This window comes from Octopus bimaculoides, chromosome 22 (assembly GCF_001194135.2).
Source record: "Octopus bimaculoides isolate UCB-OBI-ISO-001 chromosome 22, ASM119413v2, whole genome shotgun sequence".
NCBI classification, from domain to species: Eukaryota; Metazoa; Mollusca; class Cephalopoda; order Octopoda; family Octopodidae; genus Octopus; species Octopus bimaculoides.
In genome coordinates, this window is record NC_069002.1 from 19,420,060 (window position 1) to 19,424,386 (window position 4,327).

Consider the following 4,327-nt stretch of genomic DNA (forward strand, 5'->3'; position numbering starts at 1 on the left):
ATTTGCTAAAAAGTGGGTAAAAATATTAAAAATGGCCCCTGTGATTGGGTCTGCTCTAATAATTCCCTTCTTGGCTGGTGAATTTGAGGAGGAGAGGGCTACCCTTCGCCAGTGCCCTCGAAGTGTCAGGTGGTTCATTATTGGAGGGGCACCTGAACCAATCCAGGGTGGTTAGGGATTTTTCATTCTTATAATTTTCTTGTTTAATGTGCATCGTTGTTTCTTTCCTAATTGTTTACTCGTTGTTTTGTGTTAAAACATCACTGTCCCCGTCTACTGTATTGTCCCCTATATATCGGCTCTGGTGGTCAATAAATAAGATTATTATTATTATTATTATTATTATTATTATTATTATTATTATTATTATTATTATCATTATCATTATTATTATTATTATTATTATTATTATTATTATTATTTTTATTATTATTGTTGTTGTTGTTGTTGTTGTTGTTGTTGTTGTTGAGTGAGAGAGCAGTGCATGCTCTCCAAGTCTCACACAGTGTCCTCAAGACACAAGTTAGATGTTGAAGTGGTGTTATGACCAGGGTGCCATATATTTGGTTTTGCAAAGATTATTATTCTGGAGAATGTCTGTCAAAACAAGTAAATTAGAAGTTTGTTTTAAAAGTAATTTAATAAGATGATAGTCTGTTAACGTGACAGACAGTAAAAGGTGTTGCTGTTATGCACTTTTAAAAGTATCTTGACACTCTTTACGGATTAACATATTTTTGAGATTACGTAGACAATATTTTACGTAGGATAAGGGTAATTCCCATGCGCACTATTTTTTAAATGTCTTCCATTTTTGGATTCCCTAGTATCTGAGCTAGGTAGCAATCAGCCCCTTTTGCTATCATTCCTATGACAACATGTATTGTTTTATTCTTGAGGTTCCCTATTTTTCCTGTTTCTATTTCAAGATCCTTATATTTACTGTTTTTGGTAGGTCTTGACAGATACATTTATGTCAATTGAAAGAGCCATATCGATGCTATACTAAATATACTCAAACATTCAGCTATCCATGAGTGTGGGATCATGTTTATTACGTACCTACATTCGGGTTAGCTCTATTTCCAACTTCTCCATTTCTTTTAGAGAAACAATGTTATCTGTTGGTATTGATACATCAATTAGAAAGAATTTTTTTCTTGGCGATTTATGGCAATTATATCCAGCCTATTAGCTTTAATTTCTCTATCTGTGTGTATTGGCATATCCCAGAGTATGGTTACTTTCTCATTTTCTATGACCTTGGCTGGCGTGTGCCTTTACCATCTTTTTTTTTCTGTTGTTATTCCATGGTGTTGGCATAACTTCCAGTGTATATAGGTCCCAACTCAGTCGTGTCTTTGAATATATTCCTTCTTAGCCAGGACTGGGCAGCCAGAGACAATACGGTTTATTGTTTCTTGTCCATCTCCACATATTCTACAATTACTTGTATTTCTCTTCATTACATGTTATTATCATTATTATTATTATTATTATTATTATTATTATTATTATTATTATTATTATTATTATTATGGTAGGTGTTGTTATTGTTATTATTATCAATGATATTCTTATTTTTGAAAATCATTATTACAATTATTATAAGGGTTATTGAAATCGTCATCGACATTATCTTCATTTCCTCTCATTATGGCTGATATTCATGCTGTTATATTCACTGCTAATGTCCTTATAATAGCGCCAACAATTTTTCTTTTGTCAGGAACAGAGATAAAAGTTGGTTTTAACTGGCGTTTTATTCTAATTTATACCACCACGACCACCACCACCACCACCACCACACCACTACCACCACCACCATCACCACCACCACACCACTACCACCACCACCATCACCGCAACCACCTACATAATATCCACCACTGAGATCAACACCATATCAACAATAATCAACTACAGTTTACTTGTAATTTAACACTTCATTTTATCACTGATGTTCAGAAGCTAGGAACATATCAGCCTCACCGTCACTCTTACCACCATCATTCCACCCAACGTCATCACCATCATCATCATTGTCGTCGTCGTCGTCATCGTCATCATCCTCATTATCATTTGGTAAAGGATGTTAGAAATTGTAATCACTGGAAAGACAGTTGCTTCTTGGTAAACCCGAACCACCCACCGAACATCCGTCCAGCAAAGCCCAGAGCAGAATATTGCAAAGGAATACAAGAATCTATGAATACGAGTTGTGTTCAAAATGTATCGGCCAAAACTAATGTCACATGGGCAAAATTCTTTAGTTGGGAGGTGGTGCCACACCTGTGCATGCATGAAAATGTTCGATCCTGTTGTCAGAGTCAGTTCCCAGCTGATAAGCCTAGCGTCCATATGTGTAATGCGACCACGTCAGATTCTCATTTTTACACAAGATGACTAAACACATCAAGCAGGGACCATGAACCCATCACCAGGGATTCCGGTCTTCATGTCGTGGTTTTCACAGTCCAGCATGCCCTGAGCTTTATACACGCGGAGCCGATTATAATGCAGATGAATTTCGCCGACACTCTCCGCATGGACAAATCCTTCGTTAAAATGGCATACACTGACTCTGTGCTTATTCCCACTTTGTGAGCAATTTCTTGATTCGTTACAAAACAATTCGCCGAACCTTGTCAATCAGCTCCTCGTTTCGGCTTGTGGATGCTCTGCCTGAGCCTGCTTCAAGTTCCACTGAGATGCAGCCATGCTTCTAGTGGTTGTACCACTATTTGATCTGAGTTTTGCCCATTGCATCATCGCAAAAATTCTATTGAATTTTTGGGTGGTTTGAATTCGTGTATCACCAAGCTTTAGTAAAACTTGATGCAATATCTATGCTCGATGCGTACGGTGGAAAGGAAAATCCGACGAGCGTGCCTTACATGACTGTACTCTAAGCGGGAAATGACATGGCCTACCGGAGTGAAAATTCTTATGCATGTGCAGAAAGGGTGATGTCACCCCACCCCCACTCAAAGAATTTTGTTCATGCGGCATTAGTTTTGGTGGGAAAATATAAAATTGGATACTCCTTGAACGCATCTCGTAAAAGAGATTACAACGACGATTGAAGAATAGAATATTCTAGAGATAGTAAATAACAGAGTAAAAGTGAAAAATATTTAATGTCCACAGAAGGTCTTCCAATAGAGCATTGATAGCAACTTAAAAAATATACTTTAAGTATGAAATAATATGGAATAAGATTCTGTCATATTGGTGGCTTGAAAGTTCTTTGAGGCCGCCTTCTTTGATGGAGGCGATGAAAACATACTGGAATAGGAACCTTTAGAAGTTTTACTAGCTTTCCGTAATCTTGTGATGCTATTTCTCTCAAGTCATTGATATATGGCTACATAATCGCCTGGAGATAGTTTGCCAAGGGTTTACACAGAACCTGTCGTTACTGACGACAGGCAAAACTGCTGTTTCACTATTTTAAATGTTTAAATGAGTTTTATCATTTAAGGCTTTCCCTGATCCTGGTCTTTCTACCGGCATTTTATGGACGCAGAAAAGACTTCAAATCTGTCCTTGCTTATAGTGCTAACTTCTCCAGGAACTATAGACCATTATTTCTCCTCTCAGTGGTCATTCAGCTTCATATATATAAGTATACATACTCAACTTAAGTACCATATGGGTGAATGAGTAGATGGGTGAATGGATGGGTGAATGGGTGGATGGCGCAATGACTGGTATATATGTATATGTACTCATGTAAACATATCTTTCTCTGAAGCTATACGGTGTAGATTCTGAACAGGAGTTATTTCCCTTACAAAGTTACCTCCCATGGTTTATATTTCTCTTTTTGATTACCAGCGTAAAATGAATACTTGTTTCGCCTGTCTGTTGTCTGCGCCTGTCTCAGTCGTTGTCTTTCTATATTTCTCAGTCTTATTTGTTTCTCTCTCTTTCCTCCCTTTTTCCACGCATTCATACACTCTGTGTATCACTATATATACACACGCCTAGCTGTATGCTAACACATTTAGTGACAATATCTGTCATTCTCTTGAATTTAGATGTTGTGAACTTTACATTATCCATTACTGTCTCTATACAAATACATAAATCCACTGAAACTCACTCCTCTTGCTTTGTAAAGTCAATATTTTATCCATTCTGATGTGTATAAGTATTAATACACGCATACATTAGCGTAATGTTCTCCTAATAACTACCTACCTACCTACCTACCTACCTACATACCTACATACCTACATACATACATACAATACCTGCGTACATGAGCGTGTATGTGTATGCTTATATATATATATATATATATATATATATATATATATAT